Below are 12,722 nucleotides of genomic sequence, written 5' to 3'. Positions count from 1 at the left end.
ACCACTGCCAGTGGCTGATATCGCCTCAAACCGTGCATCTTGGTGCCTCAGTTTGGCGGGCAGCAACCTCCTTTGAAGAAGACCGCAGAGCCCACCTCACTGACAAAAGGCAAAGGAGGAAAAACCCAACACCCAACCCCAACCAACCAATTTTCCCCTGCAACAGCTGCAACCGTGTCTGCCTGTCCCGCATCGGACTTGTCAGCCACAAACGAGCCTGCAGCTGACGTGGACATTTACCCCCCTCCTTAAATCTTCGTCCGCGAAGCCAAGCCAAAGGAAGGAAAATGGATGGGCAGAACGGTCTGTTTCAGAATAAAAATTAGAATTTACTATGAACATGGGTCACAAAAGTTGTTGTCTTGCAGCAGCATTATAGGGGCAACAATTGTTATAAATTATATTTTATAATAAATAAATAAATAATTCCAAACCTGCATAAAAAGTGATGATGGAGGGGAAGAAGCTGTGTTCATCTTCAGGCTCCTGTACCTTTTTCCTGATGGTAGCAGAATGAAGATGGCATGGCCTGAGTGGTGGGGGTCCTTGAGGATAGGATCTGCTTTCTTAAGACACTGCCTCCTGTAGATGTTCTTGATGAAGTGTGGTGCCCAAGATAGCATCGACCTAGTTAACAACCATGTTCCCATGCCATGTAACTATGACAATGAAAAACACATACTCAGTAAGCCCTTTGCTTGAGCCATTGGTACACAAGGCGGTCATTCAGCCCATCAAGTCCATGCAAGGTCCCAATAAAATAATCACCTACCCCTCCCTCCTTATTTCCCTACACATCTCCAACTCATTCCCTCTCACACATGCTTATCAACCTTCCTTGTATTCTTCTGCTCCTAACATAATGAGATCATTTACAGCACCAATTAACCTTTATTTTAGTCCAATATGCTGCCCATAGCAAATGCAAAAACTGCTAAAATGACATTATAATTTATGAATGATTTAAATTTGATTGATTATATGGAGGCAACCTAACCCTGTAGAAAGAAATTATTCATTCTACTCAAGGGTGCATGATTAACATACAAGGATTGATTTGTTTTTAATGTGTACCCAGTTAAAAAGGTAGAGTGACAAAAATGGAATATTTGGCAAAACTTCTATCAGATTGTTCGCCATTGATTTTAACTATTGCGATAATGGAAAACACAAAAATGTGCATAGATGGCATCTCATTGCCACACTGTTGAGAGGAAAGACTTTTGTGAGGTCATTAAGAGACAGATAGAACTGTTTTGTGAAATTAATCTCCCTTCCACCTACCAAAGTCCGTTGGCCACTGTTTAAGGGCTTGTTTGTGGCAATGAGTCATATCTTGTATGATAGAGGGCAGTGGTGTTATATTCTTTAATGTCATAGAGGGAATTCTGTTATTATTAAATATATGTTTATGAGTGGAGTTACAATGATGTTTCATTTTACTTTAGAGAATTGATTTAATATGGAATTTAAATTGGATGATGTGAGAGATATGAGACAACTCGCTGCTGAGATGAAGAGTTGCATACCCATGGGAAAAAAATTACATACAACTTAAAGAACAAGTATGACATATTTATTAAGATATGGCAACCATATTTGGATCATATAGTGGCCCAATTAAAATTATAATAATAAAAAAAAGACAATAATAGATGCTGCTATAGTATAAATGGTATTTATCCAATATGGGACTTCCCCATATAGAATTTTATGGTCAATATAAATGTGAGTCCTGACAGTCTACAGATTTATATTATGAAAGTTTGGGGGGGGGGGTGGGTTGTTTTTTGTAAGAAAAAGTTTATTATATATATTTATATTGAAAAGTTTATTATGTATATCTATGAAAAAAAGCCCATAATTAAATGTTCAATAAAAAATCTGCTGCCATAAAAAAATTCAGCCTGATCAACAAGTATTGCCAAAATATACATAATAATACTTATTTACTGGTACCTCATGATCACACCACTAATTCTCAACTGTCAGAATGAAAAGCCAAATATGATTGTATTCGCTCGAGTTCAGATGAGAGGAGATCTTATAGAAACATATAGGATTATGAAGGGTATGGATAGGATAGATGTAGGAAGGTTTTTTGAGCCGAATGAGGTGATAGAAGAATTAGGGGATATGGGGAGAAGGCAGGGAGGTGGAGTTAGGTCATCTATTAGATCAGCCATGATCATATTGAATGGCGGAGCAGGCTCGATGGGCCATTTTTGGCCGACTCCTGTTCCTACTTCCTATGTTCCTAAACTAAATCTTATCAATGTAAATCCTTCCAATGAATAAATTTAAATTAGCTTTCATTTCTCTTATGGCTAGGTGGGCGTTGTTGTCAGTCGAGATGTTACCCCACCTGTGCATGCTCAACGGCTATGTGACGTCACGTCATGTTTAAACTTAAAAGATTAGATGCTCCATTTTCGATTTTGAATTCAATTTTTCAAACACTGTAGGGACGTTTTCTGAATGACCTTTATAATCTTTGATTTGATATGAAGTAGAACTGTTGACTAATGAGGTGATTTATCGCTGTGATACAAATTCTCTCTTTTTTTGGCCAAACTGTTTCCTTTTTAGTAGTGGGTTTAGATTTTCTTTTATATAGATATATATATATATCTATATAAAATAAAATATTAGTATAATGTCATTTGTTTGATTAAAAATGTGGGTGCCCTGGATGAAATGATATAAGTGTAATATGTCTTTCTGACTTTTAACACACACACTCTGTACTTTTGATGTGAAATTTCAATGTTAATAAAAATATTGAAAAAGAACAAGGTACAAATTTGAAGTTCACTGTTCAAATTGCAGGAAATTCCAATTTTGTACCATCTGATGTATAACAGTGAAAGTTGATTTATATCTTTGAAAATGCAGTGTTTTTGTGGTTGCTCATCTGCCCACGATCTATACTAACAACTTTCAACATGGCTGGGTGTCAAGTTCAGAGCCAGATTGAGAAATGGCCTGATAAAGATCTATTGGGATAGGATATAACCTGAGATAGAAACTATGGTGTAAAAATATTCTAGAATTGAACAAGAGGATAAAACTAAGTTTTGCACGTCGTTCAAAAGCAGGGTTGAGGTTGCCTAAAGAGAATGCCCTATTAAGTGAAATTAAAACAATATATGAAGCAAACAATTGCATCTGTTGATGATTTTCATCTACATAAAGATCCAAAAACCAATTATTTTTTGACCTCCTAGAAGCTAAGCCTAATTTCAGAATATTTGCAATAATTGTACACGTTGATAGATCAGTGTTTCAGGCCTCTGGATAACGCAATCACTTATACAACCATTGATAATGGGGTAGATTTATTTACCAAGTTACCTTACTTCATCCTAGGCTTTTACCATGTCCTTTGGATATAATCATCAAACTGAATTTGCAAAAGGTTCCATAGCTCTTTGTTCAGCAAATTTCAATATTCTGTATCGAAATAATTGTAATGATCAAACCATCGAGATCCAGAAGGCTGAATACACCCACACTAGACCATCATCGGACCAATTTGGTTACTGCTCAACACTGATTTGTGAAGTTAAGCCCTTCAAAATCCTTCTTTTGTTTTAATTGGTTCATACCAAGAGCACCAGCAAATTGGAATGCAGGAATGGAATGGGGAGGGGGGGGGGGTGGGGGTCAGGTGACATCACAGGCTTGACCACCAAAAATCTGCATATGGTAATGCATTCTGATACACTGCTGTATTTGCTGCTGGTAGTCGTGGTCTTGAAGTCTCCAGGTGGCCACAGAGCACAAGTCCTGTGGGGAAAGAATCCTGTCGTCCTTACCTTATACATTACTCTTGGATTTGCTGAATCAGTCAGACAAGGTGTGAGGCAATGGGCTCAATGGCCTATATCATTCTCCAGTATATAGGAAATATTTAAAAATAATTATTTAATTTTATTAGGCATGGACATCCTTGAGTAGGGTTGATTCAATTGCATATCCCCAATTGCCCTTAAGAAGGTGGTAGTGAGCTTCCTGCATGACCTGAACAAAAGAGGCAAGAGAGATTCAGTGGCTCAAGTAGCATTCCCTGGAGAGCAATGGTCAGTCAACATTTTGGGTCAGGTCCCTTTACCCTTAAACAGCAGTCTTCAAATTCAAAGTACAGCACGTAACAGGCCCTTCTGGGCCCACGGGCTTGTGCCCCTCACTGCATACTGCATCCCCCGTACGATTTTGAAAGGTGGGAGGAAACCGGAGCATCTGGAGGAAACCCAAGCAGATACAGGGAGAACATACAAACTCCTAACAGACAGCCCCAGATTTGAACCGCTGGTGCTAAAATAGCCTTGTGCTAAGTGCTACACTAACCGGGATACCCTTAACATTTATTATTCTTATCATCTGACTGAACATATACAACCAGACGAAACAGCATTTCACTGGACCAAAATGCACACCCGACACAGCACATAATACACTCACACATACATAGATAAATATTTTGGGATGATTTACTTGGTTACAGGATACCTGTTCATCAATCTCACAGTCTGTGAGAAGAGGCTGTTTCCCCAGCGTGACCAGACCTGATTTTGATGCTCCTGTAACTCATTCCTAATCTGCATCGATGACCAGAGAATGATTGGGTTGTACTTCTACAACCAGAGAATGATCGGGTTGTACTTCTACAACCGGAGAATGATCGGGTTGTACTTCTACAATCAGATGATGACAATAAACTTGACGATGCGAGTGGGTCAAAAATATTGTGTCATCGATGGAAAGGTTCCTCAATAATTCTTTGAGCCCCTATCTAAGCAACATTCCCACTGAACGCAGTCAATAGAGGAAAGGGAGACCCAAGTGATCATCTCAACTGTTTTGATTATCCTCTGTATTGACTTCTGATATGGACCTGTTGACTTCTTGATTCTCTCCATGGAGGTCTGCTGAATGTACTCCCACATTTCTGTTTGGGAGCGTGTTCCAGGATTTAGACTGAAGGTTGATTAAGGAATGGGAATAAACTGTCCAGGAAGCCTGACATGTAGCTTGAAAGGGAACTCAGGCTGTGGGGTTCCCATGATAGTATAGCCCTTGTTCTTTGCCCGAACTGTTCCATCAGATGACCCACTAAGTTCCCCAGCCCCTCTTGGTTTACAAAAGATTCAAAGTTTTGTATTCCTCAACATTCAGCAATGGCCTGACAACTTTACTGCCACATTGCAATAAATAAGACTTGCACTTGATAGATTTTCCTCCATATTCACTTGTCATTCTAGCCCGTTAAATACTACTCCTGTTCCAGGCACCTTCTACTGTCTTTGTAAATTATTTGTCTGCACATCACGTTTAAACGCACTCCCCCTCAAACACACGTCCTCTGGTGTGTGATGCCTTTGCACTGGGGAAAAGATTCAGAATGCCCTCCCTATCAGCGCCAATCATGATTTTATACACCTCTACCACGTTTCCCTGTCGCGGCCACATGCTTACATAGGCCTTGCATGGGGCTGGTCACCACTGGTAACGCAGCAGTGGCGATACTCGGGAAACGTTAACGCACATGCACGGGGGCGGGGGGGGGGACGGGGAGCAGGAAGCGCATAGTGGTTAACGCGCATGTGTGGGGCCGGAACAAGGAGCAGAAAGGGTGTCGCGGTAACGTGCGGGGAAGGTCGAATAGGGAAGTGCGGGTCGTGGGTTGAGTAAGATTTGCTGGGAGGAAGAATAAAATGACGACACAGGGTCTTTGCTAAAATCCATTGTTTGTGCAGCGTGTATTTAGCAGTTGTTGCTTCAGCCCCTCAGCCTCCAGCGTTTCAGAGAAAACAATCCACATTTGTCCAATCTCTCCCCAGAGCTCATACCCTCTAAACCAGGCCAGATCCTGGTCAAGCTCTTCTTTCCAAAGCCAGCACATCCTTCCCGTTGCTGGGGTGGCCAAATGCACAAAGCAGTATTTCCAGTGTGGCCTTAGCAAAGTTTTATATCGTTGCAACATGACTTCCTTACTTTTGTTCTCAAAGAAGAGGAACAAATCAAAGGGAAAATAATAATGTCGAAAGAGAGAGATGAAGAGAAGGAAAGAATTATAACATCTAACAATAGGTCTCCAAATTGAAACTCTTGTAAAACAACCAATGAGTGTCTGGAGTCCTGTTTCCCTTTGTGAGCACAAGTTAAAAAGGAACAGCCAAACAACCCAGAAACGTTTCACTATTCCTTAAATTATGTAACGTATTAAAAGACCTACATTTTGATGAAGGGCTCGAGCCCAAAAAGTTTGTTATGTATCTTTATCTTTAATCTCTCTAGCCTCTTGATGTTCATATTTGACGAAGGCCTCAAGCCCGAAACGGTGGTTATGTACTATTATCTGTTCCGACATAGACCAGAGGCAATAGAAATTCACCAAGACAATGGTATCTTCAAAATAATTTTTACTAGTAATATAAACATTTTTACTTAACACTAAACTTCACCCCAACGACGTGTGAGTGTGTGTGTGTGAGAGAGAGATCCCAGACCATTACAGCTCAGGCATGATTCCAATTCAAAGTTCAGTCTAATAAGTCTTTTGTGGTGAAACTCAGAATCTTTAAACTGTTGTGCAAAAGTAGGCGAAGTCATCAGATTTCTCAAATCTCACAAATTCTTGAAGGGTTGCTTTCAGAGAAATGTTTCTTCACATGAATGATCTTTCCACCGTTCCCCTCTTTTGTGTGGAGGTTATGCAACTTGTGATTTCCACGATGATTTCACAAACCCAGGCAAGGGTTTTAGACGAAACGATCATTAAAATGGGCACAGTAGTCCTGCTCTCTCTTAACAAAGAAAGGTAGTTGAAGTGGCCATCTTTTCCAAAGCCACTTTGATCCTGTGTTCCTCCTTTGACAAGGAGAACATAATAGCAGTCCTTTCTTACAGAATGTGCCTGCATTTCTGACTTCAGATGAAACGGGTTCATTATATTAAAGATACTTTCTTGAAGGGTCGTAATCACATGACATGTCATCACTACTGGCTCTGTTCGAAGTTTCATTTCTTCAGAAACCACTTATGGCAGATAGCCTCCTGTTTGTTCGAACAGGTGTCTTCTTGGGCAACGTCCATTTTTTCAAACTTTCAATGGAACAATCCAAACTATGTTTATGGCTCTGCTACTGCTCCTGCTGGAGCTTTCCTTTTTTGAGCTACATTTATCAGACTTAAAAATCTCACTATATTATCTGCTGCCTTTCATTTTGTAATAAACCCCATCTGGTCCATATTAATTAATTTTGGAAGTATCTTAACCAAACGATTAGCCCATAATTTGGATATAATTTTATAATCCACATTCAACAAAGATATTAGTCTATATGAAGCTGTTTGTAATGGACCTTTCCCCTTTTTTGGTATTACCATTATCAATGCCATCTTAAAGAATTCTGGTACATCATTTACTTCTCTTATTTGATCTAATATCGCTTTAAAAATGGGCATAGTTCCTTAAATTCCTTACAAAATTCTACTTGAAAACCATCTTCTCCTGGTGCTTTATTATTTTGCAATGTTTTCAGAACCTCATATTTCAGCTTCTGTAAAGGAATTACTTTCCTCTTTATGCAAATTTGGTAATTAAATTTGTTGCAAGTATTGCTCTATTTTAATTTCATCTTGTTTTAACTCAGATTTGTATAACTTCTCATAAAACTCTAAAATTCTCATTTATTTCCTTTGACTTATAAACCATCTGACCATTCTTGTCTTTCTTTAACTGCCATGCCAGCACCTTATGAGCTCTTTCTCCCAGGTCATAATACCTCTGTTCAGTTTCCAAAATATCTCTTTCAACCCTATATATTTGTATCATATTAAGCTTGACCTTTTTTCTTTACATTAATTTCTTCCTTTCTTCATTTGGACTAATTTTTTATTTCCTTTTCTGATTGATCTAATTCCTTTAAATAGTCCTTTTTTAAAATTTGCCATATAGCTAATTATTTGTCCTCTTAAATATGCCTTTAAAGTATCCCATATAACAAATTTGTTCTTTACCAAATCTTTATTATTTTCCATAAAAAAATTGATTTGTTTTCTTACAAAATCACAATACTCTCCTTTTCATCGATACCTTATTTAATCTCCATCTATATCACTAATTTTTTTTCTTCCTCAGATACTATTGACAATAACAAAGGGGAATGGTTCGAGATAGTGTGTGTCAAATATTCCATCTTTTGTACTCTAGGTTGAACTTGAGCTGCCAATAAAAATGTCAATTTGTCAATATGTCTTATGTCGGAAAGAATAAAATGAATAATTTCTTTCATTCATAGGCATTTTCCTCCAAATACATATCAGTCCCACATCTACCATTAATTCTTTTACTTCTTTAGACACTTTACTATCTCCTACGTATTTTCCCAATCTACCCATTTTTAAATTTAATGTCAAATTAAAATCTCCTCCCATCTAAATTTTACCATTGGCATTTGACAGTTTCATAAAAAGCTCTTGCATAAATTGACTATTTTCTAAAGATAATATAAATTCAACAAGGTCCAATTTTTGGAGTAGATTTGATGTTCTACCACAACATACCGCCCTGCATCGTCCTTCTCTACATTTAACATTTTTAACTGGCAGATTTTTATTTATCAATATTGCGACTCTTCGAGCTTTTGAATTAAATGAGGCTGCCACTACTTTACCCACCCAATTCCTTTGTAATTTATCTAATTCCTTCCTGCATTTCTTGTAAAAAAAAAGTTTTTTTTTTCATTTTTTTTAAATGTTTTGATTTTGTTCCCCATTAACATAACGTTAATCTTCCCAATCATTTTCAATCAAATTAACCCCCTACTCATCTAGCCTTCATCCTCCAAATCCCTCTTTAATATAACAAATGCATTATACCTTATTAGATCTATTATACCAATAGATGTGTGGAAAATAGAAAATTTAAGAAATAAGAAATGACAGAATTCCCCCAAAAAGATACCCTTTTTATTTAATAGGAGAGTTAATCCAACCTACACCCGCACATGATTCGGTGGCAGCCAGCAAACATTCCCTTTGCACCTCCCCCAAATCTTGTACTATCTAGCCTCTACATACATCTTGTAGTTATTTAACTACCTATTAATGTTTTAAATCCCTAACTTTATAATTAAAGAAAAGTCAAATAAACATATATTCTTCCTGTTTTACCCCTTACTTCCCATCTTAACAGGCAAAGATTCAGCAAACACTTCATCAGGATCTGAAAAAAAAATTACGCTTATCATCAAGGAAAAATTTTCAATATAGCAGGATATCTCAAAACAAATGCATATCCCTTCTTCAAAACATTTTTAAACTGCATTAAATTCCTCTCTTTTTCAACAGTTCAAAACTTATATCTGGGTGAAAGATCTTGTTTCCATTGTAGGTCATTGGGGCTGGTCTTACCTTCACTTGCTCTGCTGCTGGTTCCAGCACTTTCTCTCTCACCTCACAGCGGAGGAAATTAACTAATATTGGATGAGGGCTTTGACCTTCTTGTGGTTTTGTTCTTAAAGCTCTATGCGCTCTCTCAATTTCAATGTCTCCTTTAAATTCTTCCATTCCAAGTACTTGTGGTATCCAACTTTGTAAAAAATGTCATCATATCCTGACCTTCATCGCCTTCTCTCAGCCCCACAATCTTGCTGTTATTTCTTTTACCGTAATTTTCCAAAGTGTCCACCTTCTGACTCAAATGCTCCTTCATTATTTTTGATTCTGCTTGCAAATTTTTCTCCTGTTCTTTTAGTTGCTGTATTTCCAATTCATTTTCTTTTATTCTTTCTTCCATAACTCTAATTCCTTATCCATTTGCTTTACGGTTTTCTGCTCCTCATCATTCTCATCTCTGGTTTCTGTCACTTTATCAGATATGACTTTAAGAGCCTGTTGCAATTATTCTTCCAGGGACGCTACAGATTACCCAGATACATTTTGACCTCCCAAGCCAATAGTAAAGTTTCTTTACCAACCTCTCTGAATCCTTGTTCTTTGTCCAATTCAACTTCTACCTCTCTCAGTTCTTCACTTGGTTCTGGCCTGGAGCTGTCAGGTTCAGGATATTTCTTTAAAAGAGCCTCCATTTTTTTTCTTCTCTGCGCATGCACAACTCCTTGCGCCTGCGCAGTAGATATTCTTCCTCAGTTGCCAACGGCCAATGTTGGGCAAGACTTTGGGAAAAGGATCTCAAGGTTTCCCCAGCTCCCTGGTGTTCACTACGGAGAACCAGCTTCCGAACAACTCCATGCTCCTTCTTTGAGGACGCCCTTATTTCTCTCTCCTTGTCCTTTTCTTTCTCTGACGCCAGCCCTGTAATAACAAGTTTTCCCTTTTTTGATGATATCCTGCTCTTTTCTCCAACTCTTCCGATGCTTTTTTTCAATGTCCTTTTAAACTTTTCCTTATTTTTGGCTCTTTTTAAAACATTTTCAGGGAGAGTAGGGATTATGTTGCTAACTCCATGTCTTCATGAGACACCCCCCCCCTCAAGGCAAACATTCGTAATTTTTTTTTTGATTTACAACTTTCTCATCAACATTTAATATCTCTTATTTATAACAATTTGCTTGATTTAAGGATAGCCTTTTAGTTAAACTCAAGAACGATTGGGAACAGGATTTGAACGTTTCATTCCCAGATGAGGTGTAATCTGATTAATTCGACCTCCTTTCATGCACAACATTGACTGTCAAATCAAAGTGGTCCCCAGAGTACACATATCTAAAGTTAACTTGTCTCATTTTTATTCAGATTTTAAATTCTCTCTATGACAAATGTAAAATTGGTGATGCTTCTTTGGACTTGCCTTAGTTTAAAATAATTTTGGAAAGATACATCAACATGGTTCTTAAGTTCAAATGAAAACCTTGTCCTTTAATTGCTCTATTCAGGTAATTTTAAGATGATGACCTTTTATCGCAAAACCAAATTTTATCTTTTGCTTCATTGATGTGCAATACAGGGTATTGATTAAATGGAAAGAGCACACCACCTACACAATGGTTAAATATCTTGCTTAAGTTTAGAAAAAAATTAGATTCAAATATTAACTTCTTTAAGACATGGGCCCATTTATGGAACTATTATCATAACCTAAAGAATTTGGGTTGTTCTGAAGCTTTGGTGCTGTGCTTGTTGTTACTTGATTCCTACGTGTCAGGTTTTAACCTTGCTTAGTGGTAGGGGTTCTGAATTATAAGGTTTTTATTTCGTTTTCTTCTCTTTTGAACTGTACATTACAACATTTAACTGCACTGTTCAATTTTGCATCATGAAAACATAGATAAAAATATTTTTAAGAGTGAGCCTCACACAGAGAGGGGGATCTTGCACAGAGATAGGGATGTGTCACAGAGTGGGAGGGGGAATTTATGCGCAGATAGGGGGGAGCCACACACTAAGCCCCTTTCATATCGCCAACCCTCCTCGGAAGTGGATAAACTTTCTGGGCACGTGGCACCCCTGGAGCCTTTCACACAGCATCATCATTTCCCTGTAAATCAGTAACCCGGCATTTTAAGGGGGGGGGGGTCCGCCTCCAGCAGTGACAATGTGAGAGCAGGATGCTCTTTCACACTACCAGAAGGCGATTAGTGAGTTAACTCGGCTGGACTCCGACACTTGCCCCCACCAGGTGTCAGAGACAGGTTGAATTTAACTCGCCCTGCCAGGTTGGGACGTTTCACGCAGCGCGATTTCCAGGAACAGACCCACATGGAATTGGCGGTGTGAAAGGAGAGGGATTCACTCAGAGAGGGAGTCCAACACAGAGAGGTAGATGATTGCAGAGAGACGAGGAGTCTCACCAAGATTGGGTATCATAAACACACACAGAAAAAGTCTCAAGTACAGAAACAGGGAGAGAGAGAGAGAGGGCGTGCGGGGAGGAGTACCACACAGAGATAAGTTGAAAGGATGTTACAGAAAGAGGTGGTGTGGCAGAGAGAGATGTGGATTTTCAGAGAGACGGGTCTCTCACAGAACAGAGGGGTCTCACGAGGAGGAGAAGATTCTGACAGCAGGATAATGTCACAGTGGGAGATGGAGAACAACGCTGTGGGGGGTGGGGTGGGGTGGATGACCACCGCCGTGGGAGGGGGGAGGGAGAACTACACTGTGGGGGGGGGGGAGAGTGATGCCGTGGGGGTGGGAAACAATACCGTGGGGGGGGGGAGGAAAATACAACACCATGGGGGGAGGGAGAGAATGACACGGGGGGATCTTAAGCAGAGGGCGGGCGAGACTGTTGTGCAGTGTACGGGGGGGGGGGGGGGGGTGAAGAGAAGACTCCTGCAGAGGGCAGGGAGCCACACTCTGAGTAGCTCAGGCCGGATACAGCCCGCGGGCCATAGGCTGCCCAGCCCTGGTTTAGATTGTTAAGTAGGTATGTAAGTTGGCATAAAATTGTGGAACCAAAGGGCCTGTATTGTGTTGCAATCTTCTACATTGGGACTGTCCCTTGCACTCTGTCCACTTTACACTGGGCTGTACTTTAAAGCAATCTCAATAAAGCATCGGCCATTCTTTCTCTCACTGATACTGCTCGATCCACTGGGTTCCACCAGCAGAATGTGTTTGGCTTCAGATTCTGCTATCTCCGGGCTGCCTCTGCATCTTGCTGTTTGAGGATTACCATTTTCCTTGTTGCTCAGCCTCCTGGCACAAGTCATATTCCTTTTTCCACAGGCACAGAAAGATCCATTAAGCTG

General features: G+C 39.4%; 1 protein-coding gene across 1 annotated transcript in view; it reads right to left on the bottom strand.

Annotated features, from left to right (window-relative positions):
• Nucleotides 1–457: 457 nt before the first annotated feature.
• cnppd1 (cyclin Pas1/PHO80 domain containing 1) overlaps nt 458–12,722 on the bottom strand; it is a 77,159-nt gene continuing 64,894 nt past the window's right edge. The window contains exon 9 of the mRNA XM_069935916.1: nt 458–659. The gene's annotated coding sequence lies outside the window, so the exon portion shown is untranslated. The remainder of the gene's footprint in view (nt 660–12,722) is intronic.

The sequence above is a fragment of the Narcine bancroftii genome, chromosome 4 (assembly GCF_036971445.1).
Source record: "Narcine bancroftii isolate sNarBan1 chromosome 4, sNarBan1.hap1, whole genome shotgun sequence".
NCBI classification, from domain to species: Eukaryota; Metazoa; Chordata; class Chondrichthyes; order Torpediniformes; family Narcinidae; genus Narcine; species Narcine bancroftii.
This window is presented reverse-complemented; position numbering and strand designations above follow the sequence as displayed.